At 45.5% G+C, this 11047-nt stretch overlaps 2 pseudogenes; both read left to right on the top strand.

Moving 5' to 3' along the window:
- Positions 1–408: 408 nt before the first annotated feature.
- Positions 409–1620, top strand: LOC119405784 (uncharacterized; annotated as a pseudogene).
- A 2961-nt stretch (positions 1621–4581) lies between these two features.
- LOC119404350 (uncharacterized) lies at positions 4582–5759 on the top strand (annotated as a pseudogene).
- Positions 5760–11047: the final 5288 nt, after the last annotated feature.

Genomic DNA, 11047 nt, shown 5'->3' with positions numbered 1-11047 from the left:
GGGCGATGAACTTTACTGAGACCCCGAGGAAGTGGGTCATGCGCTTATGGGCTTCCTTGGCAACCAATACAAGTGCACCTGCGAGGAACCCACTACGCTATAAATCATTGTAATTTTTGAGAAGTAGGGCAGCAGGCCCTGTGCCATTTTTCGTCATTGTACTGAGAGCGTTGGTACCTGCTAAACGCATGTAAGGCATTATGCGCACTTTGTTGATGCTGTGCCTGATGACGATGAAGAATTATGGCAGAGCCCTTTGTAATGGGTTGGAAGCATTCAACAATCTCCTCGTTGCGCAATTCGCATTGTGTGACGTCTGGTTACAGAATTCGCGTTGTGCGACGCTTGGTGCTTATTTTACTCTTCTACCACGCTATATTGCATATGCTAACGCGGTTCCTTCCCGACATGAAGCCTGCTGGGAACAGCGTATGGGCCACAAGCCGAGGATCATCGACCTCGTTTATTGATGAAGATACAAGCTACAAAGTCGTCCTGCCACGTCTACCAACCGGTAACGATGTCTTGAATTTCGTTTTCCTTCATGCAGATTTGGGTGGTAGACCGTACCGAGCTCCAGACTTCCGTGACGCTCTGCTTGAAGTGGTGACTACTGCGGACGTTATAGGTGTGGGACAGTACCAAATGAGCCATGTGTGGATGGTTACCTGCGCAAGTAGAGTGGCGAAGCAGAAACTTGTCACCCGTGCTGAGCTTCGTGTAAAAGGGCGGAAGTGCATGGTGATAGATCCGGAGACCAAGGATATTAAACTGAAACTCCTTTGGCTACCACCTCACCTTGAACCTCGACGAGTTGAAGAGGCGTTTCAAGCATATGGTGTGGTCAAATCTATAGAGAGAGAGACGTGGAGATGTGCTGGTATGGAGCAATGGATGACAACGAACCGGGATGTTGCCTTAGAGCTCAAGGATGGCATCACTGTAAGCTCAATACCACATTTTATGTCCATCTACGGTCATCAATGCCTAGTGCTTATTCCTGGTAGGCCTCCGCTGTGTCTTCGTTGCAAGCGAGTGGGACACGTTCGTCGACAGTGCAAAACACCGCGGTGCTTGCAGTGCCACCGCTTCGGCCATTTGTCGGATGATTGCGTGTCGACCAACGCAAGCAAGCTTCGTTCTGGTCAATCTAGCACATAAGAGCCTCATCTGGACCATCTTATGGATGCTACAGAGGTGGTCGACGCATCCGGAGAAGCAGCAGGTGGCATCAAAGAAGATGAACAGTTGACCATAGAGCCCGTGCCCTGCAGTCACAATAGCGCAGCTAAAATCACAAGTGAAGACACAAGAGATGAGAACGCTGTCAGCCAACATGGCTTGGAAAACCCAGAGGAGAAGCCTCCAGATGACGAAGATGAAGAGGCAATGGATAGCAGCCAGACAAGGAAACGCCCGGCGCCGGAAAGTGATGAAGCAAGAGCGTGTGCGTCAGACGCAGCAGAGCAAGCGCCCTCATGTGGACAACATGTTGTCGCCTTTGGTGGTGGAGGGCCGCGCCGTCTGTGCCAGCGTTCTCAGGAAGGTGCCACAAAGAAGTGCAAAGGAGGTAAAGCCACAAGTTCGCCTGTGGCTAAAGGTGACCAACAAAAACTTTAAGTGAGCAAAATGGCTACCTGCTTACCTTCCCCCTATGTGTAGCGACACCCAACGTGCGTGGCTTGAGAAATGTGAGGCGTCAGCGGCAGTTAAACTACGTGCTTAAGCAGCATGACGTTGATGTTGCTGCAGTGCAAGAAAAGATTTCATCGGTTCGTGATGCCAACTTTGCTCTGAAGGCTTTTCCAGATTATCTATTGTACATTAGTCAAGCACGTGGTGTTTCCGCTGGATGCTTTTTAGGGGCGAAGCTCCTTAAGGCGGCACCCGTTCGTCCCTCGTAGTCGTAGTCGTAGTAGTCGTAGTGCGTAACCAGTCTTACGCTTTGACCTCCAAGGTGGTACCGGTGGGAGATTCTTCCTGTGCGTTGTTGAACAATAAAAAATTCGCAGCGTGCGCGTTAACTAAAAGCCGAATTCTTCTGTCTCTCATTCCCCATTAGCAGCCACTGGCATGTTCCAGTAGGAAACGTTAGTAGAAGTAGAAGTGTAAGTGTTAGCTAAAAGCCGACTTCTTCTGTCTCTCATTCCAATTAGCAGCCATTGTTTACCTCCAAGGTAGTGCCTGGTGAAATTTCTCCTGTCCGTGATTAAACAATAAAAATTTTGTTCAAAACGCCGTTGATTGATGAAATAAACCAACGAAAGACGCCAGATGTTTTGTAAAAGCAAAACGAAAGAACGCCAGATGTTTCTAAAGCAAAACGAAAAGACGCCAGCTGCTTAACGAAAGACGCCAGATGTTTTGTAAAGCAATGGTTTTCTAAACAATGAAAATTCACAGCGTACATGTAAAATTAAAGTGAGCTGCAAGTCGTCATAACTCTCATCGAACCTTTAGTATAAACGCGCCCGATCTCGCGTCGGTGATGATGTACTGGGCAGAATTCACGGAAGATTCACGGTTTACCGATGAACCTCCGCAGCTTCGCCCACTCATCATCATTCACTCCGTGGATATGCTGTGATTTTTTATTAGTTAGAAAGCAGTTGAGCCACTCTTTGATGTCGCTGCATGTTGATGGGGAAGGCCGTCTTATGTGCTGCGACATCTATTTTCATTATCATAATTGGAGGTTTGTTTGCGTCTACGCTCCCTTAAAAGTGAATGAAAGGAAGGCTTTCTTCCTGTCCTTAGCCTCGTTGTTGAACACTGAGAGACATTTAATTGTGTTGGGGGACTTTAATTGTGTTTGTGACTCTAGGGATCACTCATATTTAACAAATCGTTATGATGCAAGTGCCGCTTTACTGCAGCAGTTAATGAATGACCACAATCTAATAGATGTGGGAGAGCATGCGCCTTCCTCGTTAATGTTTACGCACTTTCAAGGGGTCTCTCATGCTCGGATTGAACGTGTATATCTCTACAAGCCTCTGGTCCCACGTTCACAACTATGCTGTAAAGCCTATATTTTTCACAGACCATTGTTTAGTAGCTGTTTCATGGGGTCCTCGAAACTTTCGTAAGGTTCCTCCAAACTGGGAATTATGGAAGCTAAACGTACAGCTGTTGCAGGAAGAATGTTTTGTAAAAACAGTCAAACAATAACTTCATGAGGTAACACAATATCGGCAGCTGCCAATTTCTGGTCAATGGGAAATGTTGAAAGAAAAAGTTAAGTACGAAGCGATTGGTATCTCATGCGAGCTAGCCCAAAGAAAAAAGGCTGAAAAACATTATCTTTACGATTTACTTAATAAGCTACATGCTTTTGAAAGCCAGGAGCCGGGATTGTACGGGGATGAAATAAATATAGTTCGAGCACAAATACAGAAACATGATACGGAATCATACAGAGGGGCAATGATTCGTTCACGTGTTATTCTTTTCACTGAAGATGAACCCACCAAACGAGCTCTTGGGGATGAAAAGCGATACGCGCTTTCCAAACAGATATTGCAAATTGAATCATGCGGTACCATATGCACAGACACACTGTAAATAAGAGCCGCATTTGAAGATCATTACAAGAACCTGTTCACTTCGTCTGAGTTTCTGGATGACTACGAAGAAAAAGCCGACCGCTTCATTACTCTAATGCCACATTTACAGGAGGATGATCGGCTCAGCGTTGAGGGGCCTATAACTAAGGAGGAAATTAAGTTTGCAATCGGAACATTACAGAAAAACAAAACTCCAGGTCCAGATGGCCTTAGCGCGGAATTTTACCTCAAATTTCAAGAACTTCTCATTCCTTTTCTTGAGCCACTTTTTAAAGAAGCCTACGAACGTGGCGAACTTCCTCCTTCTTTCTATCAAGGACATACAACTTTGATCCCGAAAAGTACCGACAGTGAAGTATAAAAGAGAGTAACTGGATATACGCCGATATCTTTATGTAACGTTGATTATAAGATATTTGCGAAAATACTCACGAACAGGTTGCAAACAGTGATTACTAAATGTGTAGGTGCCCACCAAACATGTGGCATTCGAGGCCGCTCTATACAAACGAATATTCATATAGCACGGTCAGTCCTTGAGTGTATTGATGGTAGCGTCAATCAGGTAGCTATTCTTCAGATTGACCTTGCTAAGGCTTTTGATAAGGTACGGCACGATTTTTTGTTCCGACTGCTAAGACATCTCCAGTTAGGAGATGTATTGTACAATGGCATATCAGTTTGTTATAAAAGGTGCACCACAAGATTAATTGTGAATCGCACGCTTTCAGGTATCATAGATGTAAATTCGTCAGTACGTCAGGGGTGTCCGCTCTTGCCTTTGCTTTTTGCAATATATTTGGAACCACTTTGTTTAAGTGTGCTGTTTAATTCTGACATTAAAGGATATACATATGAAGCTGAGGAGATTCAAGTTCTAGCTTACGCAGATGAGATTGCCTTCTTTTGCGTGGATAAACCGAGTGTCCAGGAAGCAGTAAACACTACTATGCGTTTTTGTGAAATTTCCGGAGATAGTATAAATTTCGATAAAAGCAGAGGATTCTGGCTAGGCATGTGGGCTCTAACACCCTAGGTATTTGCAAATATTCATTGGGATGGCACTCGGATCCGTTATCTAGGTTGCCTCTTGATAACTACCGTAATAGTGGTCCTCATTGGACGTCCGCGTTAACCACTATCCGTCGCAAGGTGTCCACTTGGCAAGGACGCGACCTTTCCGTTTTCGCAAAAGCTAAAGCATGTAACATATTTCTTGCTTCAAAGCTTATCTACATTTTACAGGTATTGCACTGCTCTCGAGTACACATTCAGGCATTTCACAGAATATTTGCCTGCTTTATCTGGAGTTCATCATGGGAAGCCATGAGAAGGGACAACCTTTTTCTTCCGCTTGAGAAGGGTGGGCCTTGTCTTGTGCATTTGTTTGTGCGACAACTGGTGCTGCGATTTTTTTACCTTAAGGATGTCTGCCACCCGTTTCTTCTGGCTGTTATACGGAACCGTCTTTCTCACCATCTCCCTTTTCTTTTTGTCACAACAAGAGTGGCGGAAGAATCACAATTATGGGGTTTCTTGAAAGAGATTGTCGACACTGTCCAGTTTTTGAAAGCCAGATTCACGTTAGAGTACTTGTACAACGTGGACAGAAAGACGCTAACCGCCGCACTTGTAAACACCCTTTTCCCCGAACCTGTTTACCGACAGCAATGTTTATCTCATTCTGCTCATGATGTATTCTGCCGTGTACGTAAAATGTGTATATCGCCAACTGTGAAAACGTTTTTCTTTAAGCTGCACACATCCACTTTACCCGTAAAGACATGGCTTCATGAAAAAGGGATATACGTGCCCTGGTCTGTAAATTGCAGGCTATGCAACGAGCCTGAAACAATCGAGCATTGTTTTATTTATTGCCGTGATGCATTTCATTTCTCGGACATTCTTAAGAGAACCCTCAGAAAAGAATTTCCAATTACATCGCACGGTGTTAGGTTCCTCCCGTTCAAAAAGAGCACCAACAATAGTGCACCATACGATTTAATCATGCTGTTAGGTCTATATTCGCTATGGAGAAGCCGCATGATTGACAGACATGCTGAGCCACCTCGCTCGACAAGGTCTGTCTTTCGAGAAGAAGTAGCTAACGTGCGTAGTGTTGCTGAGACTTTTGACCCGGTTCCGAAGTGGCTTGGACTTCTGGACGCTTGTGTCTGTTTACCGGACTTTTGAAGATTCCTTGAACTATGTGAAATTATGTGTGTTTTGTGCATATATGCATGTGAGTGTAATTCTAAAGCGATAAATTATGTTGTAATAGATGGCGAGATTTGATGGCATTATTCCCATGCATTAAAGAGAGAAAAAAAAAGCAGACGCGTGGTTTTGTGGTAGAACACCTGCTTGCCACACAGACGGCCTGTGTTTGAATCCCATTCGGACCCAACATTTTTATTATTTATTTTATTTGCTGATTTCTTGGTTTTTCGGTCACCGACAAGATGATGATATTTATTTCGACGCCGACAGCAGAATTTTTGTGAAACGAGCTCTTTGAGACTATCGCGTTAATATCTAAAAAGCCATGCACCGGGTGATCAAGTGCGGTGGTCACACAGATTTCTAACCTGGGAAGTAAACAATCAATTCGTCTTACCTGCAGCCATATCTTCACCACTGCAGCGACCGCGCACCCTGTGGTCGTCTTCGTTTTCCCGCATAGAGCTAACATGCTCTGCAGTGGACCTTCTTACGGGTAAGTTCTTGCGTTACGCCGTGTGTAGGAAAGCAATCGGAGCGCCGCTTCACCATCTGCAGTAATATAGTATAGTTGGTTATGCTTAAATTGAGCCGGGAAAATCACTACTATTCAATGACTGACCTATGAAAAAGTAAATGTTGGAAAGGTCCTGTTGATACAAAAGGTTACAATGTAAGAAATAAATAAGGTCCATCCATAGTCATTTACCGCGCCCATAATATTGCTGATTAATTCACCTAATAATTTTTTGTGACATGGGACAAGTTTACGTGCTTAAGCACGTAAACTTGTCCCATGTAATATTAACATAGTTAATATTACCCTGCAGGGTATTACACTGCAGGGTAATATCACCATAGTTAATATTACCCTGCCGATATACAATTCAATCTATGGTTCTGCATGGAAAGCTTGACCATCCCAAAGAATTTTGTCAGAAATTGGGATACCAGCACAGTGGCCAAATCAGAATATTTTTTTCGGGAGGTGGAGCGGGTGTTTAATTATATTTTTCGTATGTTCGTGCAACCCAACTACGCACTCCTCCTCACCTGGCTGCGCCAGTGGATCAGCGCTCAGACAAACGATAGCGGTATATTTAGACGGAAACGAGCAAATTTATTTGCGATTACGCTTAATATATTTACATTAGCAGAGAGGCTAGGCTTACGCTGGAGCGCAAACTATCTCGCACGACTTTCTGATCTAGGTTCAACTGAGTTGTACAAAGGCTTAATGGGCAAAGCTACATTTGCTTGTAGGTTGTAACCACCTACAGAACGTTCCTGGAACGTCTTCTTTGCTTGAGCCGATATCTCCCATGAGCGTCCAATAATTTCAAGGATATTCGAAGGAGATGAATGATTGGCTGGTTATGCTTAACTGACCGAAAGCTTTGTAGCAAGAGGTTCGGTGTAAAACCTAAGATTAGAAAACAGTGGGAATGAAAACATACCTACGTATTGCCGAAGTAAATGCTCAGCTTGACGCGTGGCGTTAGTTTGTCTCAAAGTTCGACAAAAATTAAGTACTTTCACGAGAATGGCGTGAACATATCTAAGAAGTGCCGCAAACGAGCTCTCCAGAATAAATCTACGAGGGAGCGTGTCGTGCGGCAGTGTAAACTTTATCGCGCTGACAGTAGACGAAAGCTGCGTAGACGGAAGGACACACCAGCGCTTGTGTTGTCCCGTCTCCTTTCTTCTACGTAGATTTCGTCTACTGTTTTTTTCGAAGTATCATTGCACATTACGTGTTTGTAACAGAATGAGCGCACTAAGGTGTGTGCCTTATGTAATGGGTACCATGCTTTAAACCAGGAGCAATTATGCGCGAGAAACATTTATGAAGTTCCGATGCACCCACTACGTGGTCTTCAGGGAATACGCGTAGTAATGTGTGTGCCTTTTATAATGGGTGGCTGGCTTTAAACCACGAAGTCGTTGGGATATTCACGTGGTGTGACGTCCGATGCCAATGTACGCATGTACCAAGCAATATTACTGCGATATTACATTTCGAACAATGACACCAGTATGCAGGACGCGTATGTTTGTGAAGCATGAAAATACTTTCAGTGCAGTTCCAAGCACGGGCGTGGCTGTGTGGTAGAACACCTACTTGCCACGCAGACTGCCTGAGTTCGATTGTCATTTGACCCAACAATTTTATTATTTGTTTTATTTGCAGCTTTCTTGATTTTTCGGTCACAATCAACGACGCCGACACCGACGCCGACGGCGGTATTTATGCGAAACGAGCTCTTTAACGCTGTCGCGTTAAAATGATACAGAAATAAAGAAAATGTCGTTCTTGTGTAGCGATTGGTGTGGTTCTCAATCCTGCGCTAAATGCAGCTACGCCACTGCGAAACCTGAGTAAGTGCGTAGCACGGGCACCCAGTGATTCCCGTTTGTAGAGTTCCCACTGCTCCGTTTACCAAACCTTCGATGACGTCAATGTTTGAGGTAAGCATGTAGGGCTTCCACGGCACACGTAGAATCTTGTTAGAGAGATTCTCAAAGAAGGTACGCTACAAGCACGCTACTTTTTGATGCGCGTTATCTACTTCCTGCATGTTACGGAGGTTCAAATACGTGTCGTCTGCAGTGAGTTACGTGAGGTTGTTTCCCCGTTCAGGTCTAGCCTCGGAGGAGCGCCGGTGCGAGGAGAAATCGTGCGCCCTGCGAGGCGGTGGCGCGCTCTCTTGCGCCGCACGTAGGTCAAGCGCAACTTTCCGAAGCGTTTATAGCGATTACAAGTTAACTATTACGATTACTTCTTGTTTATTTCTGGTAATTATATTATTTTGATCTCGTACATTTAATTTATTCAGGTCTTGAGCATTGCACGCCTTCTTTTAGGCGTATATCGATCACTTGAGAGCGTAATTACGCCACATGAGATCCACAGATGGACGCTAAGCCGGGCCCCAAAAGTGTTACGAACTTATACGTATAAGCGTTTTGGAGTAACTTCTCCAAGGTGGAAGCAAGCTTCTTCTCGTCTCCTAAAGTGTTATACACTGAAATGGCCCCTCTCCAGGTGACACAAGAAAGTTTAGTTAGGCAATGTAAGTTCTTGTAAGCCCAATGAAGAACATAATGTCACAAGAAGTTTTGAAATCGGTTCATTAGGAGCTGCGAAAACCAATCTTTCGAAACGGCGCGAAACCCTGATGCGAGTAGGCAAGATTGAAACACTTGCCACTTCGCAAGCCTTCGCAAGCAAAACACCTTCCCTGCACTCTTCGGCGTCGGAGCACGAGGATCACATGACGCATTCGCATGAAGACGTGATGCGCACTTGAACTTGCGTGCGCATGACGTGCCCGAGGCAGGCCGGGGCCTCTAGCGCATGAGCGCTGTTGTCGTGTTGTGTCGGCGTTCTCTATGGTCTACTGCCTGTTTCTGTGGTATGGATTCCTTGGTGCGTGCAGGTTTGGCCAGACTGGCGCAGATCACGGATCCTTGTCGTGACACCACGCGTCGCATCGCTGGAACTGCTGTCAGAGACGATGCACCAAAAACGCGCCAAGCGTTCTCGGGGCTCCCGCCTGCACGACGCGGGAATGGTGAGGACACGAACGCACGCGAAAGAGGTGCATATTTTAACGCGGTAGCGTTAGAGAGCTCGTGTCGCAGAAATTCCGCTGTCGGCGTCGGCACCGTTGGTTGTGAGCGAAAAATCAGCCGTGAGCGAAAAATCGAGAAAGTAGCAAATAAAATAAACGATAAAATCTTCGGTCCCAATGAGGATCGAACCCGGGCCGTTCGCGTGGCAAGCAGGTGTCTTACCACAAAGCCACGATGTTGCTTGCGGCTGCTTCGGACAAAAACACTACAGAAATGTCATGTAGTGAAAGGCGTCTCGACGCATTTTGTTCGGCAGGTGTCACGACGAAAACGAGCCCATACGGTCGGCGCATTCGCGAGGCCATCAAACTACGTCGAAAAACGCCGGGATAGTGCAGCCATCGCCGCTAAATACACACACGAACTTTCAAACAGCTCTAAAAATGGACAACTATGTCCATCTAGAGGAAAACATATCAAGCCAACGCAGCAAACGCTAGATAATGTGCTGCCATCTGTGAGGCATTGTGAGAAATATGTCTCGACTTTTCATGGCATCCGAGAGGGCCGGCGCGCGGCGTATATCTTGGAGGCCATGCGACTCTTGCTTTAGATCGAAAGCCTGTAAAATTCGCGCGCGTGCGTGCGTGTGTGTGTGTAACAATACACATTAATAAGTATGCACTTAGTGGTTGAAGTGCGCACTAGGGGCCGGATTTCGCTATCGCGTTCAACTCTTAAAGGCGAAGCTTAAGGGTCCCCCAATTTTTTTCTTGTATATCGTTCCGATTCGACGTGTAAAAAATACGTGCACATTCCGATCATGTGTTTTATTACTTCTCTGAACTTTCATTCACCAATTCAAGCAACAGTTTGCACAAATTACACATGCCGCCTCGAATAATTCTGGCATTGTCTCGCGCCACTGTGGGCCACGTCGCAACACCAATAACACCAACACCGTTGACATGGCTCCAAGAGGAACCATGTGAACGTAGGGACATTCCTTATTCTACGTAGGGAAAACCGGACTACTTCGCGTAGCAGTACATGTGCAGATGCTTCGCCCCCGTAGCTTTCCCTTCATTGCCAAGAAAAGTTGTCCGCGAGTATTGAACACCTGCTTGCCACGCAGGCTGCCTGGTTCGACTCTCACTAGGACCCGAAGTTTTATATAATTTATTTTATTTGCAACCCTTTCGACTTTTCGCTCACAATCATTGACGCCGTCTCCGGGATTTCTGCGAAACGAGCGCTCTAACGCTATCGCGTTAAAATGCTCAGACCTGGTGAGGGGCCCTTTAAACGTGCGAGCGTTTTCGAGTAACTTCTTCAACATGAAAGCAAGGCTCTAGTGATCTCTAATGCCCCACTAGTATGGAAAAGTCGTAAGCTAGTTTAAGAATAATGTAAACTACTTCGAGTAACTTCTACTAAAGACATGAATGCGAATGAGTGGCACACTGTCAATGGAGCCGCGTCATTCACGTAATCTGCACACTTGCTATGTCGAACAACCCCCTTCGATACCCTGGGGAGGCACGTCATTCCTTCTCCTCGTCTACAAAAGCTATAATACTCACACTAGACGTTGTGAAAGTCATGGACGACTACCACTCACGGTTTGTGTCTTTAATATAAGTTGTTACTTAGCTTCAAGTATATCAAGCAGGATGATGTGCATA

This window comes from Rhipicephalus sanguineus, chromosome 9 (genome assembly GCF_013339695.2).
Source record: "Rhipicephalus sanguineus isolate Rsan-2018 chromosome 9, BIME_Rsan_1.4, whole genome shotgun sequence".
NCBI classification, from domain to species: Eukaryota; Metazoa; Arthropoda; class Arachnida; order Ixodida; family Ixodidae; genus Rhipicephalus; species Rhipicephalus sanguineus.
The sequence above is the reverse complement of the archived record's forward strand: the minus strand, read 5'-3'. Positions and strand labels throughout refer to the sequence as shown.